The sequence below is a fragment of the Aquarana catesbeiana genome, linkage group LG03 (genome assembly GCF_042186555.1).
Source record: "Aquarana catesbeiana isolate 2022-GZ linkage group LG03, ASM4218655v1, whole genome shotgun sequence".
Lineage (NCBI taxonomy): Eukaryota > Metazoa > Chordata > Amphibia > Anura > Ranidae > Aquarana > Aquarana catesbeiana.
In genome coordinates, this window is record NC_133326.1 from 531,032,147 (window position 1) to 531,052,214 (window position 20,068).

A 20,068-nucleotide genomic window follows, 5' to 3' on the forward strand; every position below is an offset into this window, starting at 1 on the left:
TCAACAAATCAGAATGGGTAAGATGTCCCATCTAAGCAACCTTGACAATACAATGGATTGATGGGACCAGAAGCTCAGAGCATTACCCTCCTGGGATATTCAGACTGCCTTCTCCAGCTTACAGACAAAGACCAAACACCTGGTTAGAGAAGAGTCAAAAGACTATTTTAAGTTAATAGACATCTACAGCTGTTCTGTAGGTTTCATACAAACAGGATGTGAAAAAAAAAAAAATAATAATCCACCACACACTCACTTTTCAGCCTGTAAGCACACCTCTAGGTTAACCTATGTGGACACACGCACACACACTTAAAAGGTGTATTGGAAGAAGAGCATTTAGGAGTATAAAAAATAATGTGCCTTAATGCATTCTAATGACCAGAATAAATTAAAATTCAGGCCAGTAGAATTCAGCACATAAATGTGTGTGCAGCATGCGACTACCAAGTTTTTTTTCCTGCCAGGAAAAAAAAAAAGCCTCCAGAGGCTCAGTGCGCATGAGGCCTTAGAGGAGGTATGCAGAAGGCCTTCTCTGGAAGCAATGAACCTTGACAAGGACCATCTACAGTAGCAGAAGACCACGTTGGGTTTCTCTCCTGCCAGCTTAGAGAAGGAAGATGAGGCTCTGCCGGAAGACTAGAATCTGTATACACAGCATGTACCCAGTTAGGTTATCCAGCTTAAAGCCTGGTTCATACCTATGCTTTTTTGCTTTTTTTAGAGTGTTTTCAGTTTTGCAGAAACACACTACAGTCCATTTAACACGGTTTCCTATGGGTAATGTTAACATCTGTGCATTTTATAGAAAGGGCCAGGGACTTTCTGGTTCCATAGACCACAATGGATCAAAAATGTGCATTGAAAAAAAACACAAAATGAACCTGGAATATGTAAACTGCATAGGTGTGAACCAGGCCTAAAACTCCAAGTTAGTTTCCAACACCTTGCCGAAAACATGCCACAAACAGTCTTCAAACTATGGCCATCCAGTTGTTCAGGAACTACAATTCCCATCATGCCTAGTCATGTCTGTGAATGTGCCTCATAGGAGGTGTAGTTCCACAACAGCTGGCAGCCATAGTTTGGAGATCCCTTAACCTCCCTGGCGGTATGATTATTTCGGATTTTAGGTGCTGAAAGCGGTACAATTATTTTGCATGGAAATTTGGCGTTTTATATTGTAGGTCTGTAATTCTTAATAATAACACACTTAAATCTGTCCAAACAAGAGTCTAGTAGATATCCTGGGTATGATAAAGTTTTAAACACAAAAACATAAATTATAATAAAAAAAAAAAAAAAAAATTAATAAAATAAGTTTCCCCACGATTCACTATCGCTCAATTCTGCAAGTGTTCTAATTTACTATCGCTGTTTTCTAGCTGGTCTAAAGCCACTTTTGATGTAAAGGGACACTTTTTGGTTGCTATGGACAATCTCCAGTTTCCAGGCAGAAAGAACAGTGTATATAATAAAACTACATGCAGGGCATGGGCCAAAGCACTGGGGACAAAAAGGGATGTGAAATCATTTCATACAGTACTGTAATCTGTAAGATTACAGTACTGCATGTGTTATGATTTTACACTATTTTGAATTTGCCGCCAGGCTCCACCCCCGCGCGTCGCGCCGCTTGCAGGGAACGGAGCCTGGCATAGAGAAGTTTCGGAGGAGGACAGAGCCCACAGACACTGCGGGGGACATCGCAGGATCCCGGGGACAAGGTAAGTAAAGCCACACCAGGATCCTGTGATGTAATCCCGAGTGTGGCTCAGGGTTACCGCTAATGGTCCTGAATTTTAACCCCGAGCCACACTCGGGAAAACCGCCAGGGAGGCTACACAGTGGCTTTTACCCGATTCTAGATAAGTGTCATTTAATAAAAGCGGCCAATGAATAGTGTCAGTGAACCTCTAGCAAGCAAAGGGGAAATGTTTAGCTGTATAGTAAAAAGAACAGCTAGGTCTCTTTCACACAGGTAGCCAGGGGCAGTAAAAACAGGGTGTTGTGCTGAAGCTTTACCACTCCCCCGACCACCCTCCTAAAAACATAACAAGCAGCTGGAAGACTGTATACATGCCAGCATTGCTCGTCAAACTTACCCACTGAAGTCAATGGGGCTGTACTGCATCTGTAAGCCAAGCTCTTTGCGCACCATTGCATCGTTCTTCAATACAAAGTCAGAAAGCGTCCACTCTTTTTCCTGGCTGGGGGGGCATTCACCATCTAGCTCTTTCCAAGCTTGACTGGCCATGTAATTTTGATTTCAGTACTTTCAAATCATGGAATCTTAGCCCCACATGTGGGCATTGTCTAGAGGGACCTGCATGCACATATAGCCTACCTGGGAACACCCACTCCTAATATTTATAGCATTCGGATATATTTACCCAACTTCACCCACTGCTTGCATCAGGACTAATGGCTTGAAAGGAGTACTGAGGCAGGGTGCCATTTTCAGGTAACTATGTATAGCGCCCTGGTGCTATAAAAAAGGTGCACATGCAACAGGGATAACCGCAGCCTTGAGAGATTGTGAAGAAAAGGCCATTCAAGAATTTGACGGAGATTCACAAGGCGTGGACTACAGCTGGTGTCAGTGCTTCAAGAGCCACCACACACAGACGTATCCAGGACATGGGCTACAACTGTGGCATTCCTTGTGTCCTGCCACTCCTGAACTAGAGAGACATCAGAAGCATCTTACCCGGGCTAAGAAGAAAAAGGACTGGAATGTTGCTCAATGGTCCAAAGTCCTCTATTCGGATAAAAGTAAATTTTGCATTTCATTTGGAAATCAAGGTCTCAGAGTCTGGAGGAAGAGTGGAGAGGCTCAGTGTGAAGTTTTCCACAGTCAGTGATGATTTGGGGAGCCATGTCATCTCCTAGTGTTGGTCCACTGTGTTTTATCAAGTCCAAAGTCAGCGCAGCCCTCTACCAGGAAATTCTACAGCACTTCATGCTTTCCTCTGCTGACCAGCTTTATGGAGATGCTGATTTCATTTTCCAGCAGGACTTGGCACCTGCCCACACTGCCAAAAGTACCAATATCTGGTTTAATGATCATGGTATCACTGCGCTTGATTGGCCAGCAAACTCACCTAACCTAAACCCCATAGAGAATCTGTGGGGTATAGTCAAGAGAAACATGAGAGACAGCAGATCCAACAATGCAGGCGAGTGGAAGGCTGTTATCAAAGCAACCTGGGCTTCCATAACACCTCAGCAGTGCAGTGCCACAGGCTGATCACCTCCATGCCACGCCGCATTGATGCAGTAATACATGCAAAAGAAGCCCCAACTAAGTATTAAGTGCATACTATACACGGACACACTTTTCAGTAAACCAATACTTCTGTATTAAAAAAAAAAAAAAAAAAATTATCTTTTTTTTTATTGGTCTTATGTAATATTCTAAATTTTCTGGGAGATACTGAATATTGAGTTTTCACTAGCTGTAAGCCATACTCAAAGTAAAAAAAAGAAATGCTTGAAATATATCACTGTGCGTAATGAATCTACAAGTTTCACTTTTTGATGATATTCTAATTTGTTGAGAAGCACCTGTATTACAACACACTAAAGACCACTGTAAAAGTAATACACGTTTTATATCTAAACAGGAACAAAGATACAAAATCGGAACTTTGGACCCAAACACACCAGTGACCTAGATTTGGCTTTCACTGTGTAGATAACCTTGTTGGTTCAAGGTTTGTTTACAAAGTCATTGCGCACATTCTAGTTTCAGTTTTGCACCTTAAAAAAAAAAAAAAAAAAAAAAAAAAAGGGACTCTCCATACCACATAGTTTTATAGCAGCTTTCTCTTAAAGTAGAGTTCTGCAAAAAAAAAAAAAGAAGAAGTGGGAGCTGGGGACCCTCTGGAAAAAAAAAAAAAATGAAAAAAAATGACATGCCAAATGGCATGTCAAGGGGTCACCTCCTTTATAGCGGAAGTTCCATTTTTGGGTTGAACTCCGCTTTAAGCCTCCTGTACACTGCTGTTGGTAAATGGCCGTTTAGGCTTAATGTATGCGGGATGTTTTACAACCTCTCCTGAACAATTTAACTTGACAGATAGTAACCCACGTTTAAAGTGTCTGTTTTGCCACATTTACATGTCGTGCTTAGCAAAAAATAACCAAAAATGAAAACGCCTGTAAATGAAACGCGGCCAAGCGCGAGTTACCGCGTTTAGAAGCATTTAAAATGCCTCTAAACTCAGTGTCTGAACTAATTTTTTACCCCTTTCCAAAAAAGGCCTCTAAACTCAACTGCCTAGAAACAACTATAAAGGATCCTGTATGTACTGATAAGATAACACAGAAGGAGAGTTCAGGAGCAGTTGAAAAAAATAAAAGGTCAGTTTAGCAGCAGCAGTGTACATGAGGCCTTAGGAGCACTTGGGCATTTTTTTCAACTGCTCCTGAACTCTCCTCTATGTTATCTTGTCAGTACAAGTACACAGGGTGTTTATAGTCGTTTCTAGGCAGTTGAGTTTAGAGGCCTTTTTTGGAAAGGAAAAAAATGTGTTCAGAAGCGGAGTTTGGCGCTTGAAATGCCTCTAAACGTGGCTAAACACGGTAACTCTCATTTAGCCACGTTTCGTTTATAGGCTTTTTTTTTTTTTCCCAAAATAGCCAAAAAAGAATTTTAAAGCGGAGGGCAACCCTAACATAAAAAAATTGCATTAATAAAAAAAAATTAAAAAAAAATTTTTTTTGAATAATGTACCCGAAACCCCTATTGCTAGGCAGGCTTCCTAATCTGCCTCTTCCTATTCCAGGGCGCTTCCTCCTCTTCAGCGAGCGGCCCAGTTGTCTTCTGGGACATGTGTGTGTCCCAGAAAACAACGGGGCCATTCACAAAGTGCCACACGACTCGCGCATGCGCAGTAGGAAACGGGCAGTGAAGCCACAAGGCTCCACTGCCTGTTTCCCTTCATTAAGATGGAGGAGCCGGTAGCCGATCCGATGGACGGATCAGCCTCGGGGGGGGGGGGGGCCCAACATCGTGGGCTCGCTGGACAGGTAAGTGTCCTTATTAAAAGTCAGCAGCTACAGCGTTTGTAGCTGCTGACTTAAAAAAAAAAAAAAAAAAAAAAAGTTAAAAATACATTTTTGCGGCCGGAACACCCCTTTAACGCTTCTAAAAAGCAAACACGTCATGTTCGCGTGGCAAAACTGACATTTTAAACGTGGGTTATTATCTGTCGAGTTAAAAACGTACAGGAGAGGTTGTAAAAACATTCCATGTACATGAAGCCTTAGCTGTGCATGAATCAGGACTTCTGAGTTTTTAATGTGGTCTTCACTGGCAAAAATTTATCTTGCGACCGTGTCTGTCCCCATCAGACAGAATTCACCCAATGTGTCCTTGCCACACTGTTGTCACCAGGACAGGAAGTGTAAAAGTGTCTTAATAGAGATAAGAGACAGCAATAAACGATGCGGGGTGCTGATCTGTGACATCTCCAAAATGGGGTCACGATCATTGCATCCCTTCAAACTCCACATGGCCTGCTCAGACATCTCAGATGACATTTAGGAAACAGAGGGTAAAGGAGACGTCACGCCAAAAATCTAGAATCCAAAAAGTTTTTTTTTTTTTTTTATAAAATAACATTTCAAGGTACAGCCTCCACCCCTTCCTCCGCCCCCCACTTTCTTTAGGGTTCAGGGGTGCTGAAAAAGAGGGGGGGTTGCCTCCTCACACCCGATTTAAGCCACTAATTGCTGTACTACCGTCTCGCAATAGCGTGGGTTTGCACGGCAATCATGAGTTTAAATCAGGTGGTGAGGCGGCAACAGATCACCTCCTCACCACCTGTCAAACACAGATCGCTTTTTAGCGGAGCAGCAGTGTCTGCTGCACTTGTGAACGAACCCTTAGTTGCTTTCCACAGCAGCACTCTCAGGGTCTGTTCACACATAAATTTGGGGGGGGTTAGTAAAACCCTGCATCCCCAATCCCCCTCCCTTTACTTGCTGGAGGCAGCAGCCAATCTGCCAATCTTGACCCATTCAAATAAATGGGGATACTCAGCAAGAGTCCCAACAAATGCATGCTTCTATGGGGTCCAGGGGGTTAAAGCTTGTAGTGACAGGGCGTATAACTCTTGCGACATGTGTACACCTCTGGCAAATGCAGCTATAGGGGGTGTGGTAAAAACACAACTGTGGGGTTTTACCAACCCCTAAACTACAAGTGTAAAATGAATCCTTACTGATTTGAGCCCCTATAAAGGCCGCTTTCACACCGATGTTCTGCATTTTACAAGCACTGTGCATTTGCAACATTCCTGGGTTGGCTGCAGGTACACTGTACTGCACCCGCGGTGTGGGTAAACCACAATGCATCAGTGCGAAAGCAGCCCTATACTAATATGCCCAGTCTATTGCTTTACACTGACCTGAAAAATCTTGCCTTTCCTGCTACTGGCACCACTCTAGCTCCCTACTACAGCGCCAACTTTAGTAGTCCTTCCGCATTGCACTCGGTTTGAAGCTCTGGAATGGAGGGTCAGCAAGCCCAGACTGCGATCTACCAGTCACCTGGTTGCAATCTACTGGTTGCCAACCCCTGGCCTATGTGTACTACATCATACACCCATGTGAAAGCCATATTTGTCTGCTTGAGGTGCACAGGTGTTCCATGCAGGCAATCCCATTCATGTCAAAATGGGATGCAGTGGTTGAAACGGACACAGCTGTTGCTCCAAATTTGACAGCTGTGCATGTGCTCAGCCCTGAACGCACACTGTCTGCATTCAGGGCCATGCACCCGCACGGCTGTCCAATAGGGAGCAGTGGCTGTGTCCATTAAACCATTGCATCCCAACTGATATGAATGGGACTGCCTGCATGGAACATCTGTGCATCCCTGTGCAGGCAAAAATGGCCCATATGCTGTAGCATGCCCTTGTGAACGAGGCATAATGCTAACAAATCTAATAAAATAGGTTACTTCTGATCAGCCAGTTTACTTGAGGTCTAGCCCAAAACAAGTTTTTGGGATAGTGGGGAAGGATTAGAATCAGTCAGGTTTACACTGCTATCCAAGTCTTTATTTGATAGATTAACCCTCTAAAAATGGTTTTACCGGACAGGAAGCGGGGAAAAAAAAAAAAAAGCCATTGATCGCAATCTACCGGTCGACCACAGGTAAATCATGAACAGGGCTATGCTTCCCCCCACTTCTGCCACGCATGTCCACTGCAGAGTGGAGAGTGGAAGGCAGCATAGGGCTGGATGGAGGGTGGGGGCAGGAGTTGCCTCAGTTACCCAGCAGATGACTGGTTACTAGGACTGCCCGGTGTCCTAGCAACCAATCACCAGCTTATTATGAAAACGTTAATTCCAGCAGCTCCCGCCCTCCATCCATGTACTCCCACCCTCCAGTACACAGGCAGTCTGGTAGGGGAGTGCTACCTACACAGCGCTGTGTATTTGGGGTGGGGAAGAAATTATGTGAAGGGAAGAGAGGACAGTGTTGGAGGGGGGGGGGGGGGGGGGTGATGTGAATGAGACAGAGGACACACTTCTTTGGGGGGAGGAGTACAGGACACTACATGTGACACTAGATCTTCATGCTGTCATTACATTTCAACCAGGTTGTCCAGGTAGATCGCAACCTCTGCCTACCCCTGTACTAACCAAAAATGTTTTTCTGTGTTGCCGTTGAAGAGTTCCACTCACTTCCTGTCTGATAAAAAATGTCATTAGGACAGGAGGAGGGGGCAGGGGCGCCCCATTGGAGCAGCCTCCCCCAGTATGAAGCAGAGGTCCCTGCAGGAACCACTGAACACATATTTCAGCAGCTATGGATGCAGGACTTTTCCCTTTCAGAAATGAACACCAGCAGCCGCTGGGACTTAGTGGTTGAGGAGATGAGATGCTTGGATAAAAATAAGAGCCACTCTGCAGATGAGTTTACTTTAAATTCCCTTCAGGATACACACATTATGAGAAAAACCATGTAGGCTGCTAACCTCTCCATCTGAAATAGTTATGTCAGCAAAAGCTACCCACAATTTTTTTTCTTCTCAGCAGTTTACATTAAAACAAACCTGTGTGATCCAAGCCGAGATCACGCACTGAACTGCTTCCTGGAGGCTCATGACCAGAGATGAGCATAGAAGTGGGCCAATCAGTGGAAGATCTACAGATGACACAGAATTACGCAGCCTGACCATGATAAAACCACACACAAAAAAGTGCTAACAGACTGAGGGTACGCTAGCATGAGGTCCTCTTTTCTTTAGCCATCGTCAAAGAGAAGGAACAATCTCTCATGGGAGGTTGTAGATGGCAGGCTCAATGCAAGTAGAGGCAGCCAAAAGCTTCAATATGAGCCTATACAGTGGCTATGAACTCTGCCAAGATCTCCTAAACACAATACCAATAAAATGTGCATTGGTGGTGGTGAGGTAGGTGCCTAAGAGGACATGTGCAACATGTACCCGCTGCCTGTTTATATTACTTGGGGCCGAAGACATCTTATAACATACAAAGAGCTTGCTTATATTTCTGAGAACAAATTGCAAGATTAGCAATTGGCCAAACAAAATAAATTCTCACGTTCACTTTTTTTTTTCAATAAGGAGTAGGAGTTTTATTTGTAATTTTTGTCCGTTTCATCAGGAACTGGTTGAAAGTCAAGCTGTGGGCCAACATCCTTTTGTCTACAAATCAAAAGGAACCAAGGGGAAAATTGTCAGCCAAGCAGCGACTGCATCCAGATGCAGTTACTGTTTAAGTATTGTGACAGCCGGGAGTAGTCATCTGCCAATTAAATAACCAGCAGAGGAGATTTCAATGGAGGAAATAAACAGATGAATTAGAGAAATCTCAGTGTATGGCCAGCTTTACCCAATGACACCCCTCGTCACTGCATATCCACCTGTATAAACTCCATTGGCAGAGCTTTGCCTTGGGGATAATGCCATTACACCTCCCCCACCCATATTACAGTGTTTGGGCCTGGCTTGACTGTTCAAAATGGTTAATTTCCTAATGGTTAGTAGAACAAATGGCCACTCTGGGGGGGGGGGGGGGGGGGTCAATAGAGCAAAGTCTAAAGGGGAGATATGGTCACTTTGCCCTGAATGATTAAAAAGGGACTGATCCCCATTAAAGATCCAAGATAAGTGCGACTGCTCACAGGTCAGGTCATATCAATGGATTCTTCTGTACTGTATGTAAAACATCTGCCTGTGCATATACAAATGACAATTTGCCTAAAATGTAAAGTTAAGTTCTCTCCCTCCAAGTCTGCCAATGGGCTGAACAAAAAAAAAAAAAAAAAAAAAAAAAAAAAGAAAAGAAAAGGGGGGGGGGGGGAGAGATTCCTTCATCCACTTAAATAATGTGGAGGAAGGAATCTTCCTCACTGGGACATTGTATTCGGACGCTGGGACTCTCTGCTGTCACAATACAGATCAGCAGCCGCCGATCGAGAAACATTTTCCTGACAAAGTTCTGTTTAACAGGGACAGCCACACAGATCTAAATTTGTCTGGTCGAGTTTCGATCCATCAATGGCCAACTTAAATTATGTGCTAACCCATTCCTTGAGAAAAAGGTGTAAACTGCATAAACGCATTCAGGCTGTTTAAGGTGTGGTAATCCGGTGACGTCTCCTCTCCCAGTAATTACTGAACTACAATAGTCTTTTGAAGTCAACACAAAATGAAGAATGCAAGTATTCTGAAAGGGGGGGGGGGGGGGGGGGGGGGGCAGAGACCATGACAAGTCAGACTATGCCAATATTTACTTTTTAAAGTAAACCTCAGCTGGGAGTTCACACCTTTATCTGAAAAACAGTCTGAAAGAGGGCCAATGCCGACTAAAGCAGGGTACACACTACTCAATTTAACGTCCAACCCTGCAGGTTGAATGAATAAAGAATAAAATAAAAAACCGCTCCGGTCAGAGCCCCTGTACTAAACACACAAGGTTAGTTGTGTGATCTCCCCCACTGAGCTGTTGTGTTCTGATAGGGGGATGCCAGAACACTCCGATCAGCACTCGCTGCCATTGGCTGAGAGCGCCAATTGAGAGTCGTTGGATGCTGGTTTTCAAGCATGCACATCCAACAGAAGCTGGCTTCTGTCGGCCTTTTTTTGGTGAACCGGTTGATATCTGGCATCGTACGAGAAAAAAAATTTTCATGCTTGTCCCATTGAATAATTTTGCATGAATTGTGATAATTGGCTCTCAAAAGCAGAGAGCGAATGATCAGATTATTGTACGATCGCTTCAAAAGCAGAACTTTTCTGATTGGGTGTACAGTCCTTCAGCCACAGGTTAAAAAAAAAAAAAAAAAAGTCTTGATTCCCCCCCCCCCCCCCATCACAGTGAGTGTTGATGGGGGAATCCTTCCTGCTGAGCCATTGTGTTCTGATGGCTGGGAAACCTCCCGCTGTCAGAATACAAGAATTCCTACTTGCAGCCCCAACAGACAGAAGCCAGATTGGTGACTCAGATTTTCTCTACAGCCTGGTCACCCCTCCCTGCTTCCCCTATAAGTGGACAGTGAAGCGAGCAGCAGACGGATGAGGACAAATCATTTCTTCGGCTCTCTCCTTCTGTTATATATAAAAAAAAAAAAAAAAACGCTGATTAGTAGAGTGAAGGGCAGCAATGGGAGCCAGTCTGCTGTACAGGCGATTACAAGAGGCTCATATGCAGACAGATTTAGGTACTTCCATTAGATTCAGTGAGGGAAAAAAAAAAAAAAACCCACACACTTTCAGGATGTGTTATTGAATTGGTTTATTCTAAACTTGCCTAGAGTTCCACTTTAAGGGGTTGCTTCATTTTAGAACATTTTTACAGTGGAGTCAAGGGGCCCGACAGTTTAAAAACCATGATGCAGTGTAGACAAGGTGAGCTTTGTTTAAATGATGTACCTGTGGGCCAAGCGTGATTTATACAAAGCCTGGCCAAAAAAAGAAAAGAAAGAAAAACTAGTATTGAGTGATGTGGGCCATCCTTAATGTAAACAAGGATAGATAGTAGTGTGTCCCCATCACAAGCCCTCCCTCATCTACGCAACATGCGCCATCCAATCCACACGCTGCACATGTGCCAGGAAAAAAAAAAAATGATTTTTTTTATCGAACCAATGGGACAAGAAAATTTGAAGGAGCAGGATGGAGACTCTTTTCTGTCCATGTACACAAAGGCTTTTAGCAGAGTTTAGGAGCTTCAACCTCCCTCAACGTGGAAGAATCATGTTCAGAATATTAAATGTTGCAACCATGGGCCGCAATAAAAAAAAAAAAAAAAAAAAAGACTATTCATACGAATGGTCATTCGAAAACTTATTTGTTTGTGACCAACTTAAAGTGATAGTTGGTGAACACACACCTTACACCTCCCAGCCCTGCTGCACTTACCTCCATGGGTGATGCAGCTTCACCATGCCATAGCCCATTGCAGTGGTCCTGTCATTTGAAAACTCCATTATTCTTCCTCTTGGACACTGGGACAGATAAGAGCAGTTCTGATTGGCCAGTGTGGTCATGTGCCAGCCCTGATCTCATCCTTCCCAGCAGTCCTAAAAAGGGAAAAAAAAAAAAAAAAAAAAAAAAAAAAAAAAAAAAAAAAAAGAAGAGGAAGAAGAGAAGAAGAGAAGAAGAGAAGAAGAAAGCTGTGTGGGGTTTTTTTTTTTTTTTTTTTTTGAGACCACAGAACTGCTGCACCGAGCTGCTTAAACAGTGAACCTGTACCACCCACAAAAGTGCAGAGGGAACAGAGAGGGCGTTTGTTCACCTTTCCTGAAAAGGTGAATGATCACCAAGTACCTGTTCACTGCTGTGCGCTGTGTCACACAAGAGAAATCCCCCATTATGATCTACGAGGTCCATTCACACCCATACAACACACAACTTAGGTGCATTTTTGGCCCCATATACCTAAATAGGAGCGCAAATGCATTAACAAGGCATGAAAAACACAGGTGCCCAGATGCTTTAGTGGCCTTTGATTCCTCCCACAGAATCCTGGCTCTGCTTAAAAAGAGCAATCCAATTGGTTACTAGGGGCAACCTCCCCACCATTAGGACTGTTTCTGTACAACAGCCTCATGTACAGCCTCCCTTGCCCTTTAAGACACAAAAGGCAGCCGGTTCTGCCTGCACAATCCAGCCTTTATGAGGTTACGCTTGTGCCAATGTTTGTGAAACAATGAACAGACCTGTGGGAGGGCCTGCAAAACAGCAACACGCCCTGGCAAATTACTGCCAAGCACCAATGCTCCTAATTATGTGAAATAGACAGAAATAGAGCCGATCCCATGGCGGAGCACAGACACCGGGGATTTCTCTGCAGTGGTGTGCGATACACTGCTTCTTCCCAGCACAACAGATGTGTTTTGATTTGGCTCTTAGTTCTCAGTGCAAGGATTCTGTGTTCCAGCGAACAGGATTTTCCCCAAATATTCCGCTATCACATTACTGCACTCCACCAGCCATCTGCGTCTAACCTGGCCACATAACAAAAACCCCAATGCTAATTTTAGAAGTTTATTTTTTTTTAACTTGCTGTTACGCAATTTGGCAACTCGGAAATGGAGAACAAGAAATTTTAAGTGAATGTACAAGGGAAAAAAAAAAAAAAAAAAAAGAAAAAAAAAAAAAAGGAAGAGGCGGCCCAACCAACCTAATCCAACCAGAAACCACCCGACCCAGGTGTGTACTTACCTGTCTGACAGCAGTATCTACCTCTAGCCAGATGCTTCTGGCTCTAGTCACACCTGTGCAGAACCTCAAATTGCACTGCCAATAGATGGATCACAGATCAGCCAGGTCAGCCAAATTTGGCCGTTCCCGCTTGACAAAATGCATTCTAACAACTGACTTCTGTCAAATGGGACTGCTCAATTGCGGAGAAGAGGCTGGAGAGCGGGAGAAGAGAGTGGAGAAGAGACTGGAGAGAGCGGAGAAGTCGGAAGAGACCCCCGAAGTCGGAAGAAGACGGAGCTACCTAATAAATTACTTTAAAAACCTGTGTAGTGTGTTTTTTTATTGACACTTTTTTTTCCCCCCAGGTGAATGAGTAGCCCATACTAATTCACATAGGGTGGGGGGCCGGGATCTGGGGGCCCTCTTATTAAAGGGGGCTCCCAGATTGCGATAAGCCACCCGCAGACCCTGACAACCACCGGCCAGGGTTGTCAGGAAGAGGCCCTTGTCCTCATCAACATGGGGACAAGGTGCTTTGGGGTGGGGGGGGGGGGTGGGCGCAGGGTGCAGCCCTTCACCAAAGCACCTACCCCCCCATGTAGAGGGCATGCGGCCTGGCACGGTTTAGGAGGGGGGAGGGGTGCTCGCTCATCCCCACCCCCTTTCCTGACTGGCCAGGCTGCGTGTTCGGAAAAGGGTCTGGTATGGATTTTGGGGGGACCCCCATGCTGTTTTTTCAGCATAGGGGGTTCCCCTTAAAATCCATACCAGGCCTGAGGGCCTGGTATGCTCTTGGAGGGGAACCCATGCAGTTTTTTTTTATTTAAAATTTGGCGTGGAGTTCCCCTTATGATCTTTTCTTTTTCCTGTAAAGTCGCTTCACTATAGATGAGGTTCCGACTTCCATTGAATTCTATGGGTACAGGTCGCCTAGAAGTAGTACAGGAACCTTTTCTGAAGACGGAGCGACTTCAGTAGTGTACATTAAGACGGCTCTCATTGACTATAATGTAATTCCCAATGTTGGGTGACTTGAGGGCTGACAAGTCGGATCCCAAGTCGCGGCAGTGTGAAAAAAAAAAACAAAAAAACAAAAACGCTACTTTTAGGCCCAGTTCACACTGATGTAATTTTGATACATTTCAAGATGGATTGCCAAGTCATCTGAAACAACAATGCTTTCAATGAAGCCTGTTCACATCAACGCAGTGCAATTTTGATGCAGCAAAAAAAAAAAAAATAAAAAAAAAAGTCATGTGCGAGTCAGATTTGGTGCTGTGCAAATTCAGCTCCATAGACTTCAATGAGACTGGAATTAAATCACAATACTATGTTCACACTACTGGGAATCTAGCTTTTTTTGGGTTCTATTGGCCAGAAAAAAAAAAAAAAAAAAAAAATCAAAAATCACACTTAACAAATAAATCGCACTGTAAATTTGCACCACAAATCGCACCCAAAAACGGATGTAATTCGTGTGTGAACCAGCCCTATTGAAATGGTTCACGTGTGGCGGTGTGATGCTTCCTGAACCCAGTGGAAGACGCAATCCTCATTTTCACTAAATAGACTATTCTGGGCAAAATGGACAGTCTCTGATCCAATTATACTCACCTCGCGGTTGAAGAAGCTGCAAATATCGAATGCCTCCCATTTTGGCCAACATGGAGCTCTCAGGCCTGAGCAGCCAATCACCAAACACTGTCACCTGTAAGGCTCGGTTCACATTGGTGCAATTTGGGAAGCCCTGCAAATCCAGTGCGGGTTCCCGCATCGCGCGCAACTCACAGGCAGTTCACACTGCCCTCTGCAGACCCCTGCGGGTGTCAATACAAAGTTAATGACACCCCCAGATCTGCATATCGCAGTGCGAACTGTCAATTCAGACAGGAATTGGATCGCATGCAATCTGATTCTGGTGCGGACCAAAAAAAAAAAAAAAAAAAAAAAAAAAAAAAAAAAAGGTCCTGCGCGACTTTGGTCCGAATGAGATGCGATTCCAGCCATACAATCTGTATGGCTGAATTTGCATCGCAGACATCGCATTTTATTTGCGCAGGAGTGCGGTGCGAATCACATGCGATGTCTGACATTGCACCAATGTGAACCCAACCTGAAAGCACCAGAATTAGAAATGGAGCTTACACAGGGTTGTACTTCCCCATTCCAACGGAGTGATGGAGCAGCACTGTGAAGTCAAGTACAACTGAGTCATGGGTCAGCTTTCAAAAGGCTAAATGCTGGCCATACACTAGTCAAAAAATCATTCAAAAATCTGTCATTTGGACCATTTGTTCGTTTTTCATCCAGTTAATGGGCACAAATAGAAAAGAGAGATTTTTAACTTTTCAGAGCAGAAAACAAAAAAAAAAAAAAAAAAAAAACCCTGAAGGAACAGATGGAAAATTCTGCCGAATAAACGATACATTGAAAGGTTAATGTGTGATCTCGCCCGAACTGTTTGCACTAGGCATATATGACAAAACGAACGAAAAACTGATTCATTTATGTCCATTGAACAACTCAAAATTTGGTCATTACATGATGGCAAAATAATTTGCTCTCACAGCCGAGTGTTCGTTATACGAAAACGAGTTTGAACGATTTTTCAGCTAGTGTATGGCCAGCATTAGGCTCTGTTCACACTTGTGCGACTCCAAAGTCGTACAAATTCCTTTACAATGTTACACTCTCTGGCACTCAAGCTGCAGCAAAGTAGTTCAGGAACCTTTTCAAAGTCGCAAAGATTCAAACAGGTACCACTGAAAACAATGGGCTGTAACTTGTCATGTGACTTTAGGTGTCAAAAGTCGCATGACAAGTCACACAAGTGTGAACGGAGCCTTAACGGTGAAAGTGACAAGTCTTTTCCCCCTAAACTTAAAGTGGAAGGGTGGTTCTTGGGCCTAAAGTCAGTGAAAATGAGGCCCCAGTAATAAAGCCAATCATATCCATGGTGTCCGAACTTAGCTAAGACTTCTATTTTCAAAATGTTTCAACCGGAGTACAGGTCCATGTTATTAAATGGTAAGGTCTTGTATTTTTAGTTTGCTAAAGGATAGGCTTGCAAAAAAAAACAAAAAACACACAAACTAAGTAAGCAGTAATAATAGATAATCTATACAGTAGACCAGTATGTCTCAATTTTTCAGTGGCCACACCCTTTAAAAGTATGCAAAATCTCAAAGCGAACCAGTGCAAAGTGTAAAAGGAAAATGTTACTTAATAATGGGAGATCTAAGACACGGCACACAGAAATCACAGAGTCCTCTCAGCCATCTCTGATCCAGGACAACCTGGGGAACTCAAATGACACCCTCCCCTAGAAACACTAAAGTAGACTATGAAACAAAGTGACAAGCTAGAATTAAATCTTTGGAGTCCCTAGATGATACATAGGACTCAATGTTTGGGGTCCCAAAGTACTTTGAGATTCAAGTTTGGGGTTCTCAGCAATCCCCATTGAAACAAGAAACACAGCCAACTTTCCCCAATGGGAGGACCATCCTTTATTACCATCATACGGTCCAATCTATTCCACCTGTAATGTACAAATACTTCCAACCATCTACCACACTGTGCAGTAACTCCCATCCTCTGCTCATTTGTAGTACAGGGCTCTTCCCTCTATACAGAGAAATCAATTGCCGCTCACTGAACCCCAACTTTCCATGACCCGAAACCTACAGATTACACAATTGGGTTTTATTTACCAACATAAATCAAACTGCTACCAGAACCCAATACGATAAACATCAGATCTATGGGAGTCGGGGTGCACAGTACTGCCTCCCTCTCCTCTAGGGGGGCAGCATTGAGCCCCCCCCTCCACTATGGGGGGCAGCACAGAGCCCCCCCCTCCACTATGGGGGGCAGCACTGATCTCCCTCCCTCTCCTCTATAGGGGCAGCACTGAGGGGGGGCAGCACTGAGCTCCACTCTCCTCTACTGGGGGGGGGGGGGGGGGGAGGCAACACTGAGCTCCACTCTCCTCTACTGGGGGGGGGGGGGCAGAGGCAACACTGAGCTCCACTCTCCTCTACTGGGGGGGGGGGGGGGGGGGGGGAGGCAACCCTGAGCTCCACTCTCCTCTATTGGGGGGGGGGGGGGAGGCAACACTGAGCTCCACTCTCCTCTATTGGGGGGGGGGGGGAGGCAACACTGAGCTCCACTCTCCTCTATTGGGGGGGGGGGGGGGGAGGCAACACTGAGCTCCACTCTCCTCTATTGGGGGGGGGGGGAGGCAACACTGAGCTCCACTCTCCTCTATTGGGGGGGGGGGGGGGGAGGCAACACTGAGCTCCACTCTCCTCTATTGGGGGGGGGGGGGGGGGAGGCAACACTGAGCTCCACTCTCCTCTATTGGGGGGGGGGGGGGGAGGCAACACTGAGCTCCACTCTCCTCTATTGGGGGGGGGGGGGAGGCAACACTGAGCTCCACTCTCCTCTATTGGGGGGGGGGGGGGGGAGGCAACACTGAGCTCCACTCTCCTCTATTGGGGGGGGGGGGGGAGGCAACACTGAGCTCCACTCTCCTCTATTGGGGGGGGGGGGGGGGAGGCAACACTGAGCTCCACTCTCCTCTATTGGGGGGGGGGGGGGGGGAGGCAACACTGAGCTCCACTCTCCTCTATTGGGGGGGGGGGGGGGAGGCAACACTGAGCTCCACTCTCCTCTATTGGGGGGGGGGGGGGAGGCAACACTGAGCTCCACTCTCCTCTATTGGGGGGGGGGGGGGAGGCAACACTGAGCTCCACTCTCCTCTATTGGGGGGGGGGGGGAGGCAACACTGAGCTCCACTCTCCTCTATTGGGGGGGGGGGGGGGGGGGAGGCAACACTGAGCTCCACTCTCCTCTATTGGGGGGGGGGGGGGGAGGCAACACTGAGCTCCACTCTCCTCTATTGGGGGGGGGGGGGGAGGCAACACTGAGCTCCACTCTCCTCTATTGGGGGGGGGGGGGGAGGCAACACTGAGCTCCACTCTCCTCTATTGGGGGGGGGGGGGAGGCAACACTGAGCTCCACTCTCCTCTATTGGGGGGGGGGGGGCAACACTGAGCTCCACTCTCCTCTATTGGGGGGGGGGCAACACTGAGCTCCACTCTCCTCTATTGGGGGGGGGGCAACACTGAGCTCCACTCTCCTCTATTGGGGGGGGGGGGGGAGGCAACACTGAGCTCCACTCTCCTCTATTGGGGGGGGGGGGGGAGGCAACACTGAGCTCCACTCTCCTCTATTGGGGGGGGGGGGAGGCAACACTGAGCTCCACTCTCCTCTATTGGGGGGGGGGGGGGAGGCAGCACTGAGCTCCACTCTCCTCTATTGGGGGGGGGCAACACTGAGCTCCACTCTCCTCTATTGGGGGGGGGGGCAACACTGAGCTCCACTCTCCTCTATTGGGGGGGGGGCAACACTGAGCTCCACTCTCCTCTATTGGGGGGGGGGGGCAACACTGAGCTCCACTCTCCTCTATTGGGGGGGGGGGGGGGCAACACTGAGCTCCACTCTCCTCTATTGGGGGGGGGGGCAACACTGAGCTCCACTCTCCTCTATTGGGGGGGGGGCAACACTGAGCTCCACTCTCCTCTATTGGGGGGGGGGGGCAACACTGAGCTCCACTCTCCTCTATTGGGGGGGGGGGGGCAACACTGAGCTCCACTCTCCTCTATTGGGGGGGGGGGCAACACTGAGCTCCACTCTCCTCTATTGGGGGGGGGGGCAACACTGAGCTCCACTCTCCTCTATTGGGGGGGGGGGCAACACTGAGCTCCACTCTCCTCTATTGGGGGGGGGCAACACTGAGCTCCACTCTCCTCTATTGGGGGGGGGCAACACTGAGCTCCACTCTCCTCTATTGGGGGGGGGGGCAACACTGAGCTCCACTCTCCTCTATTGGGGGGGGGGGCAACACTGAGCTCCACTCTCCTCTATTGGGGGGGGGGGCAACACTGAGCTCCACTCTCCTCTATTGGGGGGGGGGGCAACACTGAGCTCCACTCTCCTCTATTGGGGGGGGGGGGCAACACTGAGCTCCACTCTCCTCTATTGGGGGGGGGGCAACACTGAGCTCCACTCTCCTCTATTGGGGGGGGGGGCAACACTGAGCTCCACTCTCCTCTATTGGGGGGGGGGGCAACACTGAGCTCCACTCTCCTCTATTGGGGGGGGGCAACACTGAGCTCCACTCTCCTCTATTGGGGGGGGGGGGCAACACTGAGCTCCACTCTCCTCTATTGGGGGGGGGGGGAGGCAACACTGAGCTCCACTCTCCTCTATTGGGGGGGGGGGAGGCAACACTGAGCTCCACTCTCCTCTATTGGGGGGGGGGGAGGCAACACTGAGCTCCACTCTCCTCTATTGGGGGGGGGGGGAGGCAGCACTGAGCTCCACTCTCCTCTATTGGGGGGGGGCAACACTGAGCTCCACTCTCCTCTATTGGGGGGGGGGCAACACTGAGCTCCACTCTCCTCTATTGGGGGGGGGGGCAACACTGAGCTCCACTCTCCTCTATTGGGGGGGGGGGGCAACACTGAGCTCCACTCTCCTCTATTGGGGGGGGGGGGCAACACTGAGCTCCACTCTCCTCTATTGGGGGGGGGGGCAACACTGAGCTCCACTCTCCTCTATTGGGGGGGGGGGGCAACACTGAGCTCCACTCTCCTCTATTGGGGGGGGGGGGCAACACTGAGCTCCACTCTCCTCTATTGGGGGGGGGGGCAACACTGAGCTCCACTCTCCTCTATTGGGGGGGGGGGGCAACACTGAGCTCCACTCTCCTCTATTGGGGGGGGGGCAACACTGAGCTCCACTCTCCTCTATTGGGGGGGGGGGCAACACTGAGCTCCACTCTCCTCTATTGGGGGGGGGGGCAACACTGAGCTCCACTCTCCTCTATTGGGGGGGGGGCAACACTGAGCTCCACTCTCCTCTATTGGGGGGGGGGGGCAACACTGAGCTCCACTCTCCTCTATTGGGGGGGGGGGCAACACTGAGCTCCACTCTCCTCTATTGGGGGGGGGGGGCAACACTGAGCTCCACTCTCCTCTATTGGGGGGGGGGGGCAACACTGAGCTCCACTCTCCTCTATTGGGGGGGGGGGGCAACACTGAGCTCCACTCTCCTCTATTGGGGGGGGGGGGCAACACTGAGCTCCACTCTCCTCTATTGGGGGGGGGGGGCAACACTGAGCTCCACTCTCCTCTATTGGGGGGGGGCAACACTGAGCTCCACTCTCCTCTATTGGGGGGGCTCGGGGGGGGGGGGCAACACTGAGCTCCACTCTCCTCTATTGGGGGGGGGGGGGGCAACACTGAGCTCCACTCTCCTCTATTGGGGGGGGGGGGCAACACTGAGCTCCACTCTCCTCTATTGGGGGG